The 24,378-nt window shown below is 38.2% G+C and overlaps 2 protein-coding genes and 1 pseudogene across 20 annotated transcripts in view; 1 reads left to right on the top strand and 2 right to left on the bottom strand.

Moving 5' to 3' along the window:
* The window catches only part of LOC307183208 (uncharacterized protein), a 466,052-nt gene that overhangs the window by 312,345 nt on the left and 129,329 nt on the right, over positions 1 to 24,378 (top strand). The gene's annotated exons all lie outside the window — the stretch shown is intronic.
* Positions 1 to 24,378, bottom strand: part of LOC307183206 (metabotropic glutamate receptor 7-like) — a 582,198-nt gene that overhangs the window by 549,089 nt on the left and 8,731 nt on the right. For 7 of the 18 annotated variants that reach the window (XM_079915377.1, XM_079915389.1, XM_079915388.1 and 4 more), the window contains exons 2-4: positions 20,550 to 20,631; positions 18,499 to 18,589; positions 16,019 to 16,080 (exon numbers count right to left, since the gene is read on the bottom strand). The gene's annotated coding sequence lies outside the window, so the exon portion shown is untranslated. Of the gene's footprint in view, positions 1 to 1,353; positions 4,938 to 6,769; positions 6,899 to 16,018; positions 16,081 to 18,498; positions 18,713 to 20,549; positions 20,632 to 24,378 lie in introns of those variants that run through there. The other 11 variants (XM_079915393.1, XM_079915392.1, XM_079915383.1 and 8 more) reach the window with 6 other exon arrangements.
* Positions 1 to 24,378, bottom strand: part of LOC307184908 (ferritin light chain-like) — a 110,197-nt pseudogene that overhangs the window by 84,822 nt on the left and 997 nt on the right. The window lies entirely within an intron of this gene.

Here is a 24,378-nt window from a genome sequence, read left to right as displayed (position 1 = left end):
AATCTTATGATGCGTGTTATAACTTCACTCTGGGTTTAGCATAGGAAAAATATTATTTGCATTGATTAGAAATATGCTTTATGGCTGCATATATTATTCACTCTGAAGATTCTAAAATTATTAGCTGGGTTGACATGATGAACTGCACAGGAGTACTTCTAGATGGCATCTCAATGTCATCTGTTACTCACATCATATAGGTCTAGGAATCAATATGTATTTTACTCAATATGAGATCTTATTCCAAACATCAAAATATACCTGTTTTTATTCGATGGTTATCATCATGAAATTAGCAGCTAAATGTCATTTAGAAAATTCAAATCAAGTAAATTACTGTATTAACTGTCCAACTATGATTATGATTTTCCTCCACTTATAGCTGAACCTAATATAATGATCTGGTCAGTCTGACTAGGAGGATTTATTCATTAATTTACTCAAATGTTCTGAGGTATATTTTGAAGGACTTAAATGATGGTCTGGTTTGTAGGACCCAACAGTAAGGGTGCAGGTTTATCTCCTACAAGCTCTGTGACCTTGCCCAAGTGACTTAGCATCTCTGAGCCTCACTTTCCTAATCTGTAAAATGGAAACAATAATAGAACCCAAGTTGTAAAGCTGCAAGAAAAAAAGTAATATGGTAATATATTTTGGCACAAAAGAGCAGTTACGCTGATGGTCATTATTTGTGAATATTGTTGCTAAGATTATTGAAAACCTGTTGCGTGTTAGGTGCTGTTCAAGGACTAGAATTTTAAGACTGTTCTTCACCTTTATCCCAGTTTTACCTGCAAAGTTCTGCCATGCACTGGAAGAACATACTGGTATTTCTAGGGAAGGGGACCACTCAGGTGACATTTTTTTTCACCAGGTAAAGTATACAAAGGTTATAGTGTATCTTTTGAGTCCTTTGGACGTCTAGTTACCTTTCACTAGAATGATTCTAGTAGATCCTGATAGATACCTGAGACAAGGTCAGGTCAGTGACGTTGGTACCTTTTCTGGCTTAAGAGCATAGGGCAGAAACACAGGAAGAGAGGTCTTCCTTTTCCACTCCTGTTACTAAGAACCCTCTCGAATAATGACAATCTGAAACAGATCACTACATTGTTGCACGCTGTAGAATCAAAGCAGTGCACAAAGCAAAGAGCACTGGCCTCCATTATACGTGCATTTCACTTGAGATTCACTTTTCTAGACTGTGGAGAAAGCAGATGTTCCAACACTTTCCAGGTACTGGAATATTACAATCTGGCCATCTCCACCACTGCATGTTTGATCACACTGTTCCCTGCAAATGGAATGCTGTTCCATCAAGGTCAGATTGACCAGTGCAAATACTTGATTTTATCGTACGGTCAGAACCAAATTAACTTACTGAAATTCTGCCCAGCTCAGGGTCTACCTTCTCTGTGAAACCTCCTGTGAGATCCCAAGTTACAAACAACCCTATCTTCTTCAGAAGACATTGTATACTATATAAATAGTAATTTACATATAAATATATGTATATGTGTCTGTATTTCTTTGTTACATTAAGTTACAGCTTCTGTGGTTTCTCTTCTTCACTAAACTGGACGCCCTTATCATCACAGTGGCCATGTACATCATTGTATCCTCCAAAACATCCAGATAATAATATCATGGATTCAGTATATAGTTGTTTAATAGAAAACAATTAACTGACCACTGCAGAATACTAGTGTCTCTCAAGGTGTGTTCAGTGGATCATAAATCCTATGAGACAGTCCATGAAGGAAAAGATTTCAAATAAATTTGGGATCTGTTGTCCACTACATCTCCTTATCAGAGACTCATAATTCACAAGACTCGTAAAAAGCTCTGTAGCAAAGAAACTGTTGACTTAGTTTGACCCAGTATTTCTCTTACAAGAGTATCAGTTCTGGAGGTCAAGGACATTTTCCACCTCTAATACAACATCTCTACTGCCTAGTAGAGTGCCTGGCACTTAGTAGACACCTAATAAATATTTGAATAAGTTTAAACATACATTCCCCTTTTAAGCTATAGAAGAAAAACATAGTATATAGTATATTTTGATTTACTTGGGGAGAATAATAATATGAATAGATAAATTTACACAAATCATCTTAAAGTATATATATTTGATAATACTTTTTTCCACAAATCTACACAATTGCACATTTAGTGGTGATAGTAAACAAACTACATTTGCTTCTGAAAACTTGCTAAGAAGGATGGCTACTAAAAACTACAACTTGAACCCAAAACAATTGATTTAGTTCATTGGTCCCCACTCCTTAGCAGTTTTAATATAGAAGAAAATAGACGCATATATTTCTTTTCTGCCATAATATGACATCATATAAGGAATGCTATGTTATTAGCTAGAAATAAGATTTGCTTTTGTTATTTTAGTACATTTGATCATATAAGAATAATTCTAGATTTTTTCCCCTCCTGTGACTCTCATAGCATCCCCATCTAAAATAGACTTTGGAGATTTAGATCAAATGTCATATCAATTGTCCTAGACTGCTTACTATGTGCTTTCACTATAGATTTTAATGTCAATAGAGAAAGGAGAAGGAAAAGTCAGAGGGAAATGAAACAGGTGTATGCAACACCCCTCTCTACTACCGACATTTCTCAGAATTCTGGGGGAAGTTGCATCTATAAGCGGAAAGTTTTTCACCATGGAACTCACGGTGGTAGAACTTCTCATGACGAATTTTTTTTCACTACTGAAGAAAAATATGTTTGATTTTACCATAACTGAAAAGTTCTCCTGTTTCTACTTCTGAGGTTTGCCCTCAAGACTACTGTTTACCTAATGGAAGGGACTCCTATGCATGGAGGAAAAAGTGCACCATTTGAAGGAAAAGCTAAAGGAGTGATATTCAGGTAGCTCCTCATTCCACCAATGAAAACATACACATAGATTTTCCACTTTACACCTCATTTTCCACCTTATTTTCATGATTTTGAAATGAATATGTAGGGTCTGATGAGTTTGTCAATAGTCTATAATTATTAGTGTTATTAAAATAGAATACAAATGATAAGCCATATGTAAAAATGCTGTGTGAATAAACTGCTATACCCCAAATAATACAAATGAGTGAATGGCAGTAAATGCTAAGAGGGATTAACAACATAAAGGATATTAAAAAAATGATCACCATATTTCATACTTATGTGTCTTTTTCTCTCTCACTTTTTTTTTTTATTGCGGTACGCGGGCCTCTCACTGTTGTGGCCTCTCCCGTTGCGGAGCACAGGCTCCGGACGCGCAGGCTCAGCGGCCATGGCTCACGGGCCCAGCCGTTCCGCGGCATGTGGGATCTTCCCGGACCGGGGCACGAACCCGCATCCCCTGCATCGGCAGGCGGACTCTCAACCACTGCGCCACCAGGGAAGCCCTTCTCTCTCACTCTTACTCAACTCCTAAATAACTAAGAGAATATGCTCACAAATGGTAAGCATGTCTTGGATGTTCGATGTGTGTTTGTGGGAAAGAACAAAAAAAAAACTGCCTCAATTAGGTCAAATATCATACAAGAGATGAATGAGATTAGAGATGGGATTGGGATTTGTGTTAGTGACTCAATAGCTAACCAATCACAGATATGACAGTGTAGTGCAATATGCAAATATACTTTTAAACAACTTCTCTTAAGTTATCTACTGTTTGTAAAGACAATCACACTCAACTGCTCTGCACTTAACCCCAGAGCTTCTGAGTTAGAATCTGTTAGAAATAGGTACATGTTTCATTGCTTTGGCAACATTTACATGGCTCTGCATCAGGCAATACAACTGCTAAGATCACACCCTGGGAATTCAGGAAAGGCTAGTGTCCAGTTCTGGTCGTTCTACCACCCAACTGTGATCTAGGGTAAATTCCTGATAAAAAAAAAAAGAAAAAAGAAAAACCCTGAAGATGCTGAAACAGTATTTCCTACTTCACAGGGTTGTCATGGGGATAAAAGGTCATTAGGATAAAGTGCCTCTCACCCAGGAAACACTGATAAATGCTACTGATGCTACCATCATCATCATCATCATGACCGATCAAGAACATATTGCCACATGGAAATTCAACATTCCCTGGGCCATTCACAATTTTCCTTTAAAGGACTCATATTCTATGTGGGGTCTTAACACCTTCAAATAACAGAAAATACAAGTCTTTATGCCTTTTTTTCTGTAGCTAATTTTGGCATCTTTCACCTCTGTCCACTTAAGTGTTGGTTTAGCATATTCTTGTCACACAAAGAAGCTACTTCCCAAAGAGAGGAACAATGTGTCAAGTGACAAAGACATTGAGTGAAGTCTTTCACATCCTAGATTGTCCACGGTACAGCTCAGCTGGTCTCTGGGTTGGAAGGCCTGGGTCTACTTTGCTCGTCTGTTACAGGGGAAGGGACATGGTCCTTAGCATGTGCTCTGTGAAACAGAGGCAGCTGCTGGTAGAAGTATAACACAAGCAGAACTGGCTTCAATTCTTCCTTCTTAGGTCTTTTTCTTCTTGTTCAGCTGTTCAAGGAACTTGCCTGCCCTCTGTCCCTGCCAGGACGATGTTACATCTGCCTGGATAAGTAGGTCACCATTGTATATCAGGAAAGGTCTTATTTGGAATCATCAGGAACCGGATACGGCTAATTTGAGCAGAAAAAGAAACTTTTGGAAGTTTATGGTGAGGTCTCAGTAACTACAAGCAGACTAAACAACCGTAAGCCAAGCCTATGCTATTGCAATTATAGGATCAGGCCGAAGTGATGTTATAAGTCCTAGCTGGCCTTGCTACCAAGCAGGAACAGGAAACAGGAGGTTGACCCAGCACTGCGGGCCTTGCTTCTTTACATCATTTATTTGTCATTCAAAATCCAAGAGAGGGGTGCAGTTGGCCAACCCGAGGTCGCCCGACTGTTTTCCATCTGTAAGGGAGACTGAGCATGTGAATAAACAGTGTATCTGACAAGTTCAGCTTGTATAACGAGAGGAAGGCTCTGTTTCTCACCAAGACCCACAAAGTGGAAAATTCCCCAGAGAAAGGAATTTCAGATCAGATGCTTGGAAAGTTAAAAACAACAACAACAAACAAATGCAGATGTGGAATTAAAGACATGGAGTCATTAAGAACCTATATGTGGAGTGATTCAGACCTGAGTTCACATCTGGAGCAAGCTACTCAATCTTGCTGAGCTTCAATTTTCTTTAAAGGAAACAACGTGGAAGATGATATCCACATGTAACTTGTGGTACACATGAAGGAGGGTAGTACAGTATATGATGCCTGGCACATCCTATGCATTTTCTAAAACTACTACTAGTCCTATTATTATTGTTACTTATTATACAATTTATTGTAGAAATTAACAGGGAGAGTATTAATAAATGTTAATACAGTGCTAAGTGTCACATTTATGATCTCAACTAATTATTTGTTGATTCAACAAACATTCCACATATCAGAAAATAACCTGTTAGTGGGTGTATATATATATATATATATATATGTATTTTTTTTTTACAGAAGAAAAGAAACCCTGAGGCTTAGAAAGTGTAAACAATGTACCAAAAGTCACTCATTTAAGAGGTAATGGAATATTATTCAGCCTTAAAAACATGAAGGAGATCCTTTCATTTGTGACAATATAGATGAAACAGGAGTGCATTATGCTGATGAAATAAGCCAGACAGGATAAATACGAATTCTATCATTTATATATGGAATCTAAAAAGAAAAAAAGCCACACTCATAGAAACAGAGTAGAAAACTGGTTGCCAGGGGCTGGGGTGTGGGTGGGGGGGGAAAAGAGGGGAAGACTGGTAAAAGGGTACAAACTTTCAGCTGCAGGATGAATAAGGTCTGAGGATCTACTGTGTAACATAGTTACTACAGTCAATAATACTGTATTGTATAACTAACATTTTCTGAGAGAATAGAACTTAAGTGTTCTCACCAAAAAAAGAAAAAAAGGAAAAAGGTGTCATGAGCTGTTAGATGTATTAATTAACGTGATGGGAAGGATCCTTTAACAACGCATATGTATATCAAATCATCATGATATACTCTTTGACTATCTTACAATTTTGTCAATTATACCTCAATAAAACAGAAAAAAAAGAGAGGTAATAAAGAAGAGACTCCAATCCAGGATTATCCAGCTCAAAAAACTACACTCTTAACCATTACAATATAGTATCCATCCATATGTTATAACTGTAAAATGCTTAACACAAAGGAAACGTTAAATAAATGGTATTTATTCTAACTCTAATGCTTACTAGATATTAGTTATGTGGTATGCTTTACTTCTAACTACAAGGGTATAAGGTGCAAATTCTTGCTACAGAACATAAAAGCCCCTGTGGTACCCTGTACGATAAACACAGTACCTGTAAATCTCTCATCTCTCAACCCAGAGTCTCCTCAAGTTGGAGGTCTTTACCCCCTTTATAATGTGGGAATAATGCCTTTCCCACATTTGCACTGGGCATGAAAATCCATACTTCCAGGTATATACTGAACCTCCACTTAGCTCCTCGTCACCTTGGAATCACCAGACCAAAGATCATTTATTCCATTAATATAAATGATGTAGGGATAGAAGTACAGAATATACAGAGAGTGTTGGAGGAATCCAAACAACAAGTCCTCCACTCTCAAAACAAATTTTAGAGTTCCAAAAGTAAAGAGCAATGTTTGGAAATAAAACTAAAAATGAAACTAACATCTACAATTAGCCAAGTATTTATTATGGGCCAGGCTACTTACCAGGCACTTGATAAACATTACAGCTCATCTTCCTGCAGTCCTTCAAAGCATATAATATTGTTTCTATTTCATAGAGAAGAAAATTGTATCTAAGCAGGTTAGTGATTAGCCCAAGACCACAGGGCTAGGCTGTAAGAAAAGAAGGCCAAGTTTCAGTGGTCAAAATGGTGATGGATGTTATAACTAGAAGATTATGGATAATCAAATAAAAATATTCAAAACGGTCCTAATGTATTATTAGGATTTCTTTAGAATAACTTGGGTGCCTTAGTGAATACAGTAGTGGTAGGCACTACAGTCTCTTTAATTTGCTAATCATACAAATCTACTTTAATATTCTTGGTGACAAGGAGCTAACTACTGATAAGACAGCTTCTTCAGTTTGGGGGCTACTCCAGGGTGAAATGCCGGAACGTCTTACTGCCTGCCTGCAATGTTACCTAGTTCTACCAGGGGGAATAAAGCAGAACAAATGGCCACTGTTCTTGACAAATGGATACAGTTTCAGTTTTTCAAAATGTCAGTGTCAGATTCATTCACTGTATCAGATAGATCTGTCAAATGGCTTTGCCCATTTACTAATGGATGGCACACTGCAGACACACGTTGGGTCAAAGGACTCAATGTCACCTCATTGATACTGTCATCAATATAATTTGTATTGGCATTTTGTCTCACCCTGACTTTAAGGACTATGTGAGGAGATCCAAGTCTCCAGACCATGGACTGATCACCTCTGCTTGACACAGTATTCTCTGCTCATTTCCAGAGGGGACCAAGGATGAGCTCTTGTACTTCTGAGTCTATTCACCCTACCTGGCAACACATACTAGCTGGGCTGATTGGATCAAGCAGGAGCCCCAGAGTTTAAATTTCCAGCTGCATTGGAGGAAACAGAGGCTATGCCCCAATCCCATAACCCCTCACTTCTTACTGCTAGCCTATCCTAGGCTGTTCTTGCTGATCGGAGTACTTCATGCTAAAAATTAATTTTGCTTACCTGATGGCAGTCACACAACCTCAAATGCCATTTTTATAAATAAGGCAACCACCAATGGAGTGTGATTTAGGGTTTTTTCTTCTGTAGACCCTGCCTACCCTATAAAATCTCCCATTACTGCATCATGGAGACTATAATCCCTTTCCGAGGGAATAGATTCTTTCCAACCATAAGATGAAATAAGAACCTACATTTCCATACTGCCCAAAAGGAAATAAATTGATTACAAAATGCAGGAGAATGACTGATTTTCCACATTTGTTGTGTTCATTAAAGGGTTTTTGAATAGACTTGACAGTATTAAAGAAGTTCAACACACACAAAATAAAAATTAATAAATGAAGAGAAAAAAATTGCATTGACAACAAACAACAAAATAAACACATTGATATATAAAAGGTTGTTATACATCGATGAAAAATGGATGCCATAAAGTCACAAACTAAAAAGTATTAACAGCCAATAAAGATATGAAAATATGTTCAACCTTGCTATTATTAATCAAAGAAATACAAATAAAATAATTCAGGTGTCATATTTTACTGAGCTAGAATGACAAAGTTTTAAAAAACTTGATAATACTGGTATTGATATTGATAATACTGGTACTGATGAGTGTGTGTAAGAAACCACATTGGATGTTAAATTCTTGGTAGAAATAAAAAGCACGGTAACCTTTCTGGAAGACAATATGTCAGTATGTACCAGAACTGACAACCAGCCATTCAAGTTCTAGAAGTCCATTCTAAGGAAGTAAACAAATGCTCAAAGACATATGAACAAGGATGCTTGTCTCATTGTTTAGCAAAGCAAAACAGGAATAATCTAAATGTTGAACAGTAGGGACTGGTTCAATAAATAATAGAATGCTGTTCAACCATTAAAAATGCTGCTGCAGATTTTTATTAGGTGGTGAGTAGTCATACTTATATTACTAAATAAAAATGTTATAGAACTGTTTTGTAGTTTGATATAATAATTGAAGGTATTTTATACTTGCATTGTATTTATATGCACCCCGTCACAAAAAAGTTTCAAAAGATACCCTCAAAAATGTTACAGAGATGATTTATCAGAAATGGGATTTTGAGTTATTTTTCCTTTTTTCTTTAAATCCTTTCAATTTTGGAGTTTCTGCAATGAGCCTGTATTATTTTTACAATTAAAAATATTTAAATTTACAACAAAAGGATCTAAATTCCTCCAGTTTTCCATTTATTTTCCACCCTGGCTCAGGGTATTTGTGTAAAAAAAAAAAAATCAGCTTATTTTCTCTTTTGTATCAATCTAAATTTACTTTTCATAAGTTAACTATTTTAGTCTGGCAAAAGTTTCACATAGGAAAATTGTTAAGGTCTGAATATTCTATTACCTTTAAAAGCACTGGAAACTTTGAAATTATTTCTTTCAGAATTTTCATATAATACTGAAAGGCGGGGGGGAGGTAGCAAAATGAAGGGAAATAGATAGTAGTAGTCAACTTCAATTAAGAAAAAGCAACAAGAGGCAGTTTGTACTCTTTTGATACGGCAGAAGCCCCATGTGTCAACTCATGCTAAAAAATGGATATATACACACACATATATATGTTTGTGTGTATTATATGTATATGTGACACACACACATAATTAATCCACAGCCTTAAGCTAATCACTCATTGTGGCAGAAACAACGAGCTGTTGACTACACTTTAATTAGCTCCTCCAGCCTGTAGAGGCATCACTAGGACCAAGATAGGAACAACATTCTCCATCTCCGCTTGCATCTGGGTATGGTTCTATCCCAAAGAATGTGACCAGAGGTGACCTGAAGAGTTTATGTCTGAAGGATAACGAGTTGATAATTGTAGCTTGCAGCTTCCTCTCTCCTTTCCTTTTTAGGACAAACGTAGAGCCACTTGATGAAGGTGGTGGGTCCCTGAATAACTGAGCAGAAAACTGACCCTCAGACCACCAAAGTCCATACTACACTCCTGAGTGAGTGAGAAATGAACTGTCCATGTGTTGCTCCACTGAGGTTTAAGGTTTATTATTTAGTGTTTAACTAACGCATTTTTTCTTTAAACCTCAGTTGCCTTCTCTGTAAAATAAAGTCTTTGAAAAGGATCCACTGTAAGTTTTTTCCCTTGCTTATGTTTTTACCTTAGTTTTTAACTCTCAGAAACATTGCGCGCATTCTACCTTTTAAGTTAGTAAGTCTACTTTTTTTCCCACAAAGACGGGTTCTTCAAGTTATGGAGAAGTCATAGCAGACTGTTGCTTCAGTTTAAGATACGCATTCACATATGAGATGAGAAGGGTGAGGACCCAGAGAAACGCCTTTGACAGAGGGGAGTGAGAGCATACTGAAGAATGTTTAGTAATAAAGAATTCAGATGGGAGAAACGGATGGGTTACATCTAACAGATTTGCTCAAAGGAATTCTGGAAAGGCAAATATGTGAAAATGTATAGCAAAGACATGGAATGCCTTTTGGTCCCTAAATGGATTTCATTTCAAAGACGTGCATATTGCAAATACATGTACCATAACACTTCTCTGTCCACTTCTAGAATCTTCTAAAGCCTGACAGAACATCTGCAGAGAGAGGATGTCATTCCAAGATAATCGACTGCAAGTGACTAAATTAAGATAAAAATGTCCTTAACCTTGAACTGTTTTTTAAAGAGATTTTAGAAGAAAGGAGCCCTCCAGGGGGTTGTATAACTATATAATTGTACCCTTTCTAAAAGGCTATTTACAGATACATAATGTTTCCCCTCCATTCTTTAAAGTAAAATATAGGATAAAAAAAATAGTTTGGGGATAATATTTGTTTGGGACAGCAGGCACTGCTAATCAGTACCACTCTCTCCTTATTCCTTACTATCAGAGCCCTGGTTTAGGAGACCCCATTATCCTTAAGGCTAAGGTGGCCAGTTTAAAATCCGAGCTGATGAGATCTAAGTGCAAGTCTGCTGACCATCTGTGGTAAAAAATTTGCTCTCTGAGTTAGACACTGCCTTTTTTTCTTACTTAATTTCTTTTTTTTTTTCCTTTTCTTTCTTCCTGCCCCAATTGTTGGAACACTATTGGAGATTCTGGGGTCACTTTGAAGCTATGTGGACGTGCTAGAGATGTGGAAGCTGGAAGAGCGAAGCAACCCAGTCCCCTGGTGATGCCCTTCAGCAGCTGCACTAACGCTAGAGGGACTATCTCCAAAGTTCCTGCTACCCGTGGAAAGTAAGGTAAATCACTCATTCACTTTCTGTTACCTACTAACTGATCCAGAACTCTAACCTCAGGGTTCTAGAACCCTTCTCAGTATCCCATAGTCATACTCATGTTCCGGACTCCTGATCATCAGACTTGCTTATAGCAGATGTATGGGGAGGGCAGGCTCTTCTGGAAGCCCTCATACTTCCTCCCCTACCCCCACCACACACAAATAATGATCTTTATGTCCACTCATCCTTCTATCTACACTCAGAGGCCAGGGCCCCCAGGAAGGCTTCACTGACAACCCTTTACTCCTCTCTACATGCAGAAAGAGTAGAGGTGTGGGCTCTGGAATCAGACTTCCTAGACTTGAATTCTTAACCTGTTACTTACCAGTTTACGACGTGGGCAAAGTAGTTACCTTCTCTGGACACCCTTGTAAAAGAGGAACACTAAGTAGCACCTATGTACCTTACTGAAAGGATTAAATGAGCAAACGCAGGTAAAGTTCTTATAATTTTTTCTTGGGTCAATCAATTCTAGCTGCTATTGTTACCTTTGGCTAATTTAGGGCAGAGTCCCTTTGCCCTCCTTTGGTTCTCTGGGCCCGTCTCATTCACAACACACACAACCGCATACGGCATTCACAACACACACAACCGCATACTGCAGTTTTGAAAGGTGGTTCTCAAAATGTGGTCCCTGGGCCAGCAATATCAGCCACACCTGGGAACTGGTTAGAACTCTGGCACTGGAGCCCAGCAATCTGTGTTTTAACAATACTCTCAGGCAAATCTGATGCACACTAAAGGTTGACGACAACTGAGAACATCTGTCTCAGACTCTCCTGGAGGCAGTCACCAAAAATAGAGTTACAGGACCTTACACCTGACCAGCTGGAGAAGGGGTCTAGTAATTGCCCTGGTTATCATGCTTGTCATGATTTCTCAGCACATAAATGTTTGAGAATCACTGCCATTTTGAATGTGTGTTTCACTTGTCTGTGTTTCCAGTGGACTTTACTTCCTTGCAAGGAAGGTTTGTGAAGATTTGTTGCTGTTGTTTGCATTATTAGTTTTATTATGCTAATTCTAGAATCTCTGGTGCATAGTGCAATCTCAGGCAGGAAGTAGTGGCTCATTAAAACAGATGTCCCAAAAGTCTTAGTAGAACTTCAAGATTAATTCCTTCAGGAAGAGGTAAAATTGTCATTAGATGCAGATGATATGATACTATACAGAGAAAACCCTAAAGACTCTACATGAAAACTACTACAACTGATAAACGAATTCAGCAAGGTAGCAGAACACAAGATTAACATACAGAAATTGGTTGCATTTCTTTATACCAACAATGAAATATCGGAAAGGGAATGTAAAAAAACAATGCCTTTTAAAATCACAACCCTCAAAATAAAATACTTAGGAATAAACCTCACCAAGAAGGCAAAAGACTTATACGCTGAGAACTGTAAGACGTTAATAAAGGAAAGTGAAGATGATTCAAAGAAATGGAAAGACATCTCATGTTCTTGGGTTGGAGGAATTAATATTGTTAAAATGCTCATACTACCCAAAGCAATCTACAGATTTCATGCGATCCCTATCAAATTACCCATGACATTTTTCACGCAATTAGAATAAATAATCCTAAAATTCATACAGAACCATAAAAGACCCAGAATTGCCAAAGCAATCCTGAAGAAAAAGAACAACGTTGGAAGCATAGCCACCCCAGACTCAGACAGTACTCCAAAGTCACAGTAATCAAAACAGCGTGGTATTGGCACAAAAACAGACATATGGATCAATGGAACAGAATACAGAGCCCAGAAATAAACCCACACACCTCAGTTAATCTTTGACAATTAATCTTTGACAAAGGAGGCAAGAATATATAATGGGAAAGAGACAGTCTCTTCCACAAGTGGTGTTGGTAAAGTTGGACAGCCTTATATAAACCAGTGAAGTTAGAAAACATCCTTTCACCATACACGAAAATAAACGCAAAATGTCTTAAAGACTTAAACATAAGACATGACACCATAAAACTTCTAGAAGAGAACACAGGCAAAATATTCTCTGACATAAATCATACCAATGTTTTCTTAGGTCAGTCTCCCAAGACAATAGAAATAAAAATGAAAATAAACAAAGGGGACCGAATCAAACTTACACGCTTTTGCACAGCAAAGGAAACCATAAACAAAATGAAAAGACAACCTACAGAATGGGAGAAAATATTTGCAAATGATGCGACCAGCAAGGGCTTAATTTCCAAAATATACAAACAGCTCATACAACTTGATGACAATAAAAGCAAACAACCCAATCAAAAAAATAGGCAGAAGACTTAAAGAGACATTTCTCCAAAGAAGAAATACAGATGGCCAATAGGCACATGAAAAGAGGCTCAACACTGCCAATTATTAAAGAAATGCAAATCAAAACTACCATGAGGTACCACCTCACACCAGTCAGAATGGCCATCATTAAAAAGTCTACAAATAACATATGCTGGAGAGGGTGTGGAGAAAAGGGAACCCTCCTACAACACTGTTGGTGGGAATGTAAGTTGGTGCAGCCACTGTGGAAAACAGTATGGAGGTTCCTCAGAAAACTAAAAATAGACCTACCATATGATCCAGCAATCCCACTCCTGGGCATATATCCAGACCAAACTATAATTCAAAAAGACACATTCACCCTGATCTTCACAGCAGCAACATTCACAATAGCCAAGACATGGAAACAACCTAAATGTCCATCAACAGATGAATGGATAAAGACGATGGGGTACATATATACAATGAAATACTACTCAGCCATAAAAAACGAATGAAATAATGCCATTTGCAGCAGCAACATGGATGCAACTAGAGATTATCATACTAAGCAAAGTATGTCAGAAAGACAAAGACAAATACCATGATACCACTTATATGTGGACTCTAAAATATGACACAAATGAACCTATCTATGAAACAGAAACAGAATCAGAGACATAGAGAAGAGACTGGTGGCTGCCAAGGGGGAAGCAGGTGGGAGAGGGATGAACTGGGAGTTTGGGATTAGCAGATGCAAACTGGTATATATAGATTGGCTAAACAACAAGGTCCTGCTATAGCACAGGGAACTATATTCAATATCCTGTCATAAACCATAATGGAAAAGAATATGAAAAGGAATGTATACACATATGTATAACAGAGTCACTTTGCTGTACAGCAGTAATTAACACAATGCTGTAAACCAAGTATACTTCAATAAAAAATAAGTTAATTAAATTTTTAAAAAGATTAATTCCTTCAGAAGAACAAGTACTACACGTTCACAAAAAAAGCACCCTTTGAAAGTTTAAATTTTTGAATTTCTTTGCCACTTCCTTAGTTTTGATCATCTTGGACAATATATTTTCAATACTGACTTTTAAAAAGAATTGTGTTTCAGTGTTTGCTATGCTTAGAGAGACAGAAACAGATAAGTACAACTAAATACTTGTTTTTCAAAAGTCTCAAAAGTATAAGGGAAATGAAAGTAATTATATCTTCAAATGATTTTGGGGTATGTTTCTAATTTCATACTTTTGATGCGATTAAAGATTAAAACTGTATTAAGACATTTGAGACATGCCGCATTGGTATTAAATGAATTTAATTTTGTATAAAGTGGCAGAAATATTTTCTTCAGCAAACATACCTGCAGATATAAAATCACAACCATAAATCTACAAAAAAGCAAGCTATTGAATGAAATCTGATTGGTTATTTCCCTGCAGTATGGATCTGCTAATAATTTAATTTACTACTTGCTAACAGAAGCCAAAATTTAAACATACATATATATATATGTGTGTGTATATATCTATCTCTTCAATTTTAAATCATTCATATATATGAACAAGTATACATACACATACATAACAATTGTTCATATATATATATATATATATATATATATAAACAATTTAAATTAAAGAAAGTACATCTGGTGGCCTATTTTTTCCCCCCGATTTCTAAAGAACACCATATTCTATTCTAGGCAGTGGAATGTCAATCCACCTTAAGGGTTGTTCAATGAGCATATCTGAGAAACCACTGGTTTAGCCAATGATGTACTTATTGAGGGAGGCCCTAGTGCCACTGTCAAGAGCTTATCCACAGGAGAGATAAGAAGGTACTTCTTTGGTTTGTGAAAAGAAGGAGTAGTGAGGAATGGCAGGTAGCTGCAGGCTGATGACACGTGATGTCCGTATATATGTAGAACCAACACGCCCATAATTGCACCCGTTTTCCATACCCAAATCCAAAGCCTTTATATCATTAATCCCAGGCAAAAATGGTAAGATTCATGTGTGTTACTATCCCACGGCTTCAAGATGCCTCTAAACTCATATGAGTATGTCTTAGTTTTATCAGTGGAGGACAAACCAGGCTTCTATCACCAAGCCCCATTCCATAACAGGCAAACCAGTCCAAGACTTCTCTGAGTGCTGCAGGAGAGTCTATGGAAGGGGCGCTCACTCCACTGTGATGCCTAAAATGCCTTTGCACAGAGCAAACATTCAATACATGCTGAGTGAATGAATGAATGAACTGGTGTCATAAAACAGGCTTATTTCAGGGAAATTCCATTCAACAGGCTGGCATTCCTTCCTACCCATCCTAACTGTTAAGCTTGCCATCAGACAAAAATTTAATTATAAAACATTAGAGCTGAGGAAATTTTAGAAACTATCTACTCTCCAGAGGTATACAACTTTAATTTAGTGGTAAAAATCACTAGGAGTGATTTAGGAGTCTATCAGACCTCAGTCCAAATTCCACATCTACCATATTTTGGTGAGCAAATAACTACTTCTGAGGCTCTGTTCCATGTATGCATTATGGGATATCATAATAATACATACATTAATTGTATGACTATCAGGGGATGAAATGACACAACCCATTTGCCATGGTCGGCTAAGTAATTTGCACCAAGTAAGCACTCAAGACATTAGCCACTATTAATAGCGGAGAGATGAAAACAAAACTCTGGGACTGATGCCTACCTTAGTGGCCCCAGTGGTCATAATGACTGTCTTCCATTCAGCCTGCTCTCTTCTCACTAAGACTAAGGAAGAGAAGATGAACAAATTAGGAATAACAATTTGAAAATGGTTTTATACTCCCTGAATGAATGGAATTATAATAAAATGATTCATGAGTTCTGCAGAAATATGATGAGACTTTAGATCTTTCTGTTAGTTCTCTACAAAACCAATTGATGGCCCTAAGAGGTACCTTCCCACCCAGCCCCATCCTTACCAGGATCAAACATCATTGTAAATGGAAAAGTCAACAACACATATCAACAAGCTAAGTTATAAGCCAGTGAAGTCTCAGAGCTTTGATAGAGAAAATTCAGATTTATCATTATATGTAAAAATAAGATGATATGAAGAACTCAATCTAAAAAATACTACCTGGAGATCTATAATCTCTACAATAGTGCTATAAAAAGTAAAGAGCTAGAAATCTATTTAGATGGTTTTCCTTATAAGAAATCACTTTCTGTATAACTTTTAATGTACTATTGATGAGAACAATTCAACAAAATTCAAATAAATATCTGCAGATGTCCTACAAGAAGAAAAGAACAGAGTTAGATGTGACAGGGGATAACCGGACTTCAGGATGAGTAAGACCCTATACTTGACCTCAATAAATTAACATGAAATACAGTGGATGAGTCATGTACAGAATGTCAGAATTCTAAAAGGCCAAGCTAAGTACCAAAAGGAACACGTGGGGACTCTTAAGAAGGAAATAAAATATTGGTTAGTTGATTACGAAAAGGCAGAAGGGAGTAGGTTCCCTTTGGCTGCTCTTTGAAGAGATCACTTCCTTTCCCACCTAGTCCTGAGGCTAGGGTGGCATGGGCAATAGAGGAATGTGGGGACTGAGAATCATTTCTACTCTCACCAGAGTGGCTGGAAGCAGATTTTCTTACCAGGATGTAGTAGTATGCTAATATTTAAGGGTTCTTGAGGTCAGAGAGAAGGGTTTGAATACTCCGGCTCCAACTCTTGCTGTGGGTCAAGTTTCTTACCTTTCCAACACCTCGGCGTCTTTATCGGAAAATTGGGGACGATGATGATGTCTCCCACCTGAGTGTGAGAACTACATGATATAGTGCATACGCAGGGCTAAATTTGGTGCCTGGCAAACAGAAAGTGCTCAGTACGGCAGGCGAGTGTAGTGACAATAAAGGCAAAGATGACGGGGGTAGTGCCGGTGTTCCTTCTGCCCCCAGAACAGGCTCTGACTGGGAGACAGTTAAAGCACCTTTGGGTTCATGGGGGTTTATATATAAGCAACGGTTGATCAATGTGAGCTCGTTGTCCAAATGATTATGTGCAATCTAAGAAAAAAATGGGCCTCGGATCTGCTCAGCTACTTAATAATATTAGCAGCGGTAGTAGTCAAAGAAGCTAAATTTTATTACGTGTTTATATGCCAAACAACGTGCTGAACGTTTTAAAAGGATTTACTCACTTATTACAACGAGGCTATATGCTAGGTCCTGATAATGTTATTCGTCTCTTTCAGATGTTGACTGAGCCTCAGACGGGTTACAAAAGCACCTAAGATCCCGTTGTCAGTACATGACGGAAATGAGTTCAAATCCAGCCTGTCTGACTTGTTCTTAATCACTAAGGTATGAAATTAAGCATGTTGCCCTTTGCCTGATTCTCCTTCTGAGGCCTGAATATTTCACTTAGCTGAGTGCCGAAGAGAGAAAATTCTCTCTCCTTGACCCAACTTGGCATCAATATCCAACTCCCCTTCTCAAAACGGGTTGCTTCAACGAGCAGCAATGAATGCCGCGTCGTGGACCAGTCACCTTGATGACTAAGAGTCAGACACTAGGGAAAGAAAATGCTCTGTGACAAACCTACCCTTGTACAGAAACAAGACAGAAATGGGGGGACAGGGCAGAAGATAATGGAATAAGGCATAGGAAAAATAGCACCTGGCATCGTGACAGTAATAGTAATAATAGTATTAGTAGTAGTAATAGTAATAATAATAGACCTTACTATGCTCTAGGCATTGTATTAAGTGCTTGGTGTAAGTGACTTCATTTTAACATTGAAAACAAGTCTATGAGGATGAAATATTATTAACATCATTTTATAGGCAGGAGTATTGAGGTTCAGGTAATCAGGTAAATTGCCCAAGCTCATATGGTTAGCAAGTGGAAAGCAGAGATTTGAACCAGCACCTACACTCCTAACCATTATGCTATAACCATTATGCTGAAGACACAAGAATTCCAATGGTCTTTCCCCATAACCCACTCCTGCACTCCAGACTTAAATAGTCCAAGATCAAGAGAGAGCAAGCTTGGAGTTGCCACTCTTCAGTGAGTGTCAATCATTTCAAAACAGTGTATTTGCTAACAAGATGCAGTTCCTGTGATAATCTTCTCAACCAGCTATCAAGAAACAGGAAGCAAAGATTCAAGTAACAGGATGTTCCTACTTACGAGGAAGGTGGGACAGCATAGTTGACACTGGGCTTAACTGTTCTGGAAAACGTGGTCCCAGTAGGCATACACGCTGGTACATTTTCCCCACCTACCAAATACAAAAGAAGTATTTCATTCCATGTTGCTCTTCAAAGTTCCACCTCATTCGTGCCTGTCATTCATCCTCTGGCCTCTTCCTGTCTCCATTTCGGTACAGAAAGGTGCTGAGTCTCTGCTCTCGGATACAAAAAGGGTGTGTTAGGAGAGGGAGCCATGGTACCTCGATGTCTTTTTCTTTCATCTTAATTCTATTATGCCAACTCCACTGAACTTAATTAGAGTGAATACAGAATTACACAATTACCCTCTGTTCTATTCTTCAGATGTTATATTTTGATAAAATTTACGACATACTGCTCTCCCCTTGAACACCAGATGAACACTAGAAATGGATGTGTGTTGACATAAAATCTGTTATAATTACAATTAAAGTATAGCTTACATAATGTTAGTGTTAACATAAAATTATAGATGTGTAGAGACAACGTGGTCATGCATTTTTTAGTGTAAGTACATGCTTAGACCAATATCTGTTAGCGGAATGAAGATGGAAGAGAATTTTGGTTAAGCCACAAAGGCTGTTTAAGGACTTGCAGATAGCTAAGGGGAACTCAAAGACCAGTAAGATAATATTTCCCCTGCCATGTTTGCAATTGCAAAGTGAAGGGAAGATGTGAAAGTAAGTACCCCTATGGAAATTACAAGACAAGTACATTTTTTTCCTTGAGTACCTGGGTAAATGCTTAAATTCTAATGTATATCAGTGATGCAAATTTTCAACTGAGTTTGATAAATCATAAAATAATAATTATACATATATGTATATAAAACTGCATGGAACTAGGCAGTTCAGAATTACTTCTAATTAAAGAGGTACCCTATGACAACTAACTTAAACCTTACAAAATATGGTTCCAAGTACCCTATCAGAGTGAAAAGCAGGAGACTGAAAGGTTTATTGTAAATGTTTGTAGTCATGGTGTCTTAACTAAAACTACTGTGTCACAAATACTATTAAAATAATTGTGACATTTTATTCACTTTTACTGCAAACAACAAAAGAAACTATAGGTATTTTTTCATTTCAGGTAATTATTTTAGCTAACAGTTATTAAATGTTTTGAGAAGACAGAGTGCTAACTGCATTACTTCATTTTATCTTTAAAATAGCGCTTCCATGTAATTATTCTTAATATCTCCATGGTATTAAAGTGTATCTCTAGTTTAGACCTTTCTTCAGAACTGCAGACTTGTGTATCCAACTGTGTACTCAGCACCTCTACTTGGATGTCACAAAAACATCTCAAATCTTATACCTCCAAAACTGGTCTTTAATCCCCCAAACATGCTCTACCCCAAACTTTTTCCATCTTAGGTGACAGTAACCACACCTTTCCAGTTCCCCAGGCCCTAAATCTCGAATTCACCCTTGACCCCCTCTTCCTTTCCATTCTTGCATTCAATCTACCACGAAATGCTGTCACAACCTTCCCAATGTGCCACTTCTGAGAATTACCAGCCACTAGCAGCCTGGTGCAGGCCACCAACATAGACCTCGAGGATCCTGTAGTCGCCTCCTGAGATTCTCCCTGACTCCACTCTCTCCCCACATCCTCAAGACCACAGATAGAGCTATGCTTTTCAAACAAGAGACAGTTCATGCCACACCTCGGCTAAAATCCTGTCCCTGGCTGCCTACGTTTAGAGTAAAAGACACAATGCATGTGATGGCCTCCCAGGACTTACCCAATCCATCCCGTCACATATCCGACCTCCAGCCCTCCTGCTGTCTCTTCCTCCCCACTGACTAAGTCAGCCAGGGTGGTCTCCTTGATATTCCTCCAAGCTGCCTGGCATATTTCTGCCTTAGAGTTTTGGGACTGGTTATTCTTGCTCCCAGGGAGTGGTCTCCCCATCATACATTCTGACAACTCCCTCACTTCAAGTCTTTGCTCAAATGTCAACTTATAAAATCCACCCTGACTACCCTATTTAAAATCAGAACCTACCTGTACACGCCTCCAGCACTCCCAACGCAAGCCTCTTCAGTGAGCTTCACATCCTTTTCCTTATCCCGTAGCGCCCATCAACCTGTGACAAAGCATAGAATTTATTTATAACATCCGTTTCCACACGAGAGTGTAAGGAGGGAGAAAGCATGCAAGAAGGAGCACGCAGGCAAAGGCTCTTGTCTAATTTATTCATTGATACGTCCAAGCATAGAGAACAGGAAGATGCTTGATAAATAGTCCTGGAAAAGATACAGATGAGGAAACTAGTAGTAAAGCTCAGAAAGTTTAAGTAACTTCCTCAAGGTTTTAGAGCTAGAAGAGGGTCACAGTAGAATTCACACTTGGGGATGTCTAACTTCAAATCTCTTAGCCTCTCTGCTACCTTTTTTTTTTTTTTTTTTTCTTCGCGGTACGCGGGCCTCTCACTGTTGCAGCCTCTCCCGTTGCGGAGCACAGGCTCCGGAGGCGCAGGCTCAGCAGCCATGGCTCACGGGCCCAGCCGCTCTGCGGCATGTGGGATCTTCCCGGACCGGGGCACGAACCCGTGTCCCCTGCATCGGCAGGCGGACTCTCAACCACTGCGCCACCAGGGAAGCCCCTCTCTGCTATCTTAAGTCCATGCAATTCAGGATTTGTTTTAATCAGTGCCATGGAAATTCTCACTCCACTGAATAGGATCACTAAAGTGTTCTCTGTCTAGATCTATATATATATTTTCCATTTAAACAAAGGAAACAGAAGAGGGGAATTCATCATGGGTTACTGCGGTAATTTTACAGCAATTTTAGCAATAATGACATTTAAGTAATAGTGATATTTAGTGATAGCATAATAATAATAAAATAATAGCTCTTAAATGTATTGAAGACGAATCGCATGCTAAACTCGGTGCTAAAATATTTCCATGTACATTTTGTGCAAAATCCTTATGAATATTCTATCAGACGAGCTTGATGTGTAACTCCACCAGGCATACTTCTCTTATTCCGCTTTCAAAGATAAGGAAATTGATGAGAAGTGTGGTAACCGTTTGATCAAGATGAGACTGGTAATAAGTTGTGAGTATGAATTTAAATTCAGGTCTAACTCCAGAATTTGATTCTCAATCCATACATGAAAATTCTGATAATTCCTTTGATAAGAGTATGTTTTCTCCTGGAAAACATCCCCCATTATGTCTGCCTGTGCTCATACCTTCAGAACACAGTCAAGTTTAAAACATGATAAAAATGTTTAAATAGTGCGCTTTAATAAATGGAAATATCTTCATCTCAACAATAACACAAAAAGCCAGGCTGAGCCCTTTGAAGTGGCTCTCTTCCATCCAGAACAAGAGAAGGAATCAACAGCTGCAGAGTAAAGAAAGCATGAAACCCAGAGATGGAGGATTCTGTAAATGACCAATTACAAGACTATTAAGCCGCACTTTCATAGCAAGAGGCAAAATATTCCATTAAACTGAAAATTCTTCTACCCCTCACTCCAAGGCCCACACAAACATTAATGTTGCATTTATTAGGATGTATTTCCTGTGCTCTATCAACTTGACTTTCAACAACTGTATTAATACAGTCCTTTCGCTTTGCACATATATCTGAATGATGGATTCCATTACTGGAGTTTTGTAGAAAGAGTGGAGGGAATGAAGTAAAGTTTGGGAAGAGCCATCATAATCCATAATGATGGGCACTGAATCAGGACAAGAAGAAACCTCTCTTCTCACTTATTTGAATGAAAATTCTACTATATATTTATTGCCTCTGTACAGGGCCATGTGTTGAATAATGGAAAACAAGCATCTTTCATTTGGAGGTAGGATTTGTGTGCTCAAGTTTCGATGGGCCTGCAGAATTAATCTTGTTTTAGAAATGAAATAAAATGTAATTTCTTACTGTAAGTAGATGTGGTTAAGCAACTGGCAACTCTGATGTCTTTAAATCACTGCAGTTTCGGGGTAGGCAAATCTATAATTATTTCAAGCCCTTCTTTATTGGTGCAACAATTGAGCAGTGTACATAGTGGTCAACAACCTGGGCATTGTCAGACGACTCTAAGTTTGAATCTAGACTTTGCCACTCACCAGCTATGTGACTTTCAGCTATGAGAATCACTTTCTTCAGCTTTACAGTGTGGATTATTATATGCCCTTTGCAGAACTACTGTAAGAACTAAATGTATATGGGCACAGTGGCTCATAGTAAGGGCTCAAATTAGTATTGTGGTCACTACTAGTAGTATTGAAAAGAAATTAGAACTTCTATTCTCATAAAGTGGGATATGTGTCCCTTTATCATTGTAATTTCATATCATTTTACTTTTGACTTTATAATTTAATAGCTTGATCCAAGAAACATTTAGCAGTAAATATAATTGAAAAAAGGTTACTTGTCAAACATGAAATACTGTAGTATCAAGTGTGCTGGCACAATACTCTTCTCAGATAATTAACCTGTAAAAATATGTTATTGTCTTCTTTTTAATTAAGCACATCGAACATATATATTTACTGTGCCAATTGGCGAAAGGTCCATTAATTCATCAGTCTAACTATATGTTGCATAAATGTCTTCTAAACATAATCGTATATGTATTTTATTTGTTGGGAAAATGTGTTTGAGATTGTTCTTTTCTGCCTATTTAAAGTAAAAGAGGGTGAGAAGTAGAGTTAGGCTTAATGTACTTTGTACTCTATTATGCCATGAAAATGCTTCTGTGCCCTGGAGACAACAACAAACGATTTGCTTTAATGACAAGAATCAAGTATGTTCTAAAGCTTCCAGGTAGGAGGCATATAGGTTGCAGTTTATATCAGAAGTCTTTGCTCTCTCTCTCAACTGCGTCTAGATGGGAAAGATGTGGTCACAAATGCTTCAAGGTGATACAGTAAATGTTGCAAAGAGGGGGGTAGGAGGCAGAGTTTTGAATATCTCAAACCTGAGCTAGAAGGATTTTATTTAAAGAAAATAGCGGATATGATTTTTCACTTATGGAATGCCAGTCAGCAAACCTGACATTAATGTAGGAAATTAGCTCTTTTAGCTATGATGCTTTCAAATGCACATGGCTGAAAACAAATTCAAAATAGTCAAAGGAAATTTAAAAACAAAAACCAAACAACAACAACCACCTCAACAAACAAGTACTAGAAATTCAGGGATGCAGCCATATTCAGATACAGTTGGATCTGGACGTTCCAGAGTATCAGCAGGGTTCCAGCTCTCTCTCCATCCCTCAGCGCTGCTTACCTCTGCAAGACTTTATTTTACAGAAAGTCTCTCCTTGTGCTGGATGGTCACTGGGAGTCCCAGAGTCATATCTCCCCAGCTTAGAAATTCCAGAGAGAAAAGACAATTCTTCCATTTTGCTCTGAGAGAAAAGTCCTGGAGAGCAGTCTGATAGACTTAGCCGAGGTCAGACGCCTACCCATGAGCCAATCACCTGCTTTACTGGAGTTCAGTCCCTGGGCGACTCATCCCCGGGGCCCCTGAGGAGGCAGGATGGCATTATCTGGCAGTTCTCCAAGAAAAGCCTGCTGTTTTTTTGTAAGATGAAAGGGGAGAGGACATGGAAAATGAAACCTGTATCTGCTTCTGTAAAATCCACAGAATCTTACTCCCTGTCCTGTGTCGATGACCATGCAGTAAGCTGACCCAGGAGGTCATTTTTCCCACAACAGTCTTTATATATATGACTAAGGAACACACTGGCAAAAGAATATGGGAGAAAGTCTGAGTATGACAAGTCAGCTAGACTGATATTAACTAAAAAACCTGTGTGAAAATATCCTTAAAAAGTTGCCCCCAACTCACTCAAAGTCCAAAGTTGG

This window comes from Stenella coeruleoalba, assembly GCF_951394435.1.
Source record: "Stenella coeruleoalba genome assembly, chromosome: 3".
In the NCBI taxonomy this organism is placed as follows: domain Eukaryota; kingdom Metazoa; phylum Chordata; class Mammalia; order Artiodactyla; family Delphinidae; genus Stenella; species Stenella coeruleoalba.
This window is presented reverse-complemented; position numbering and strand designations above follow the sequence as displayed.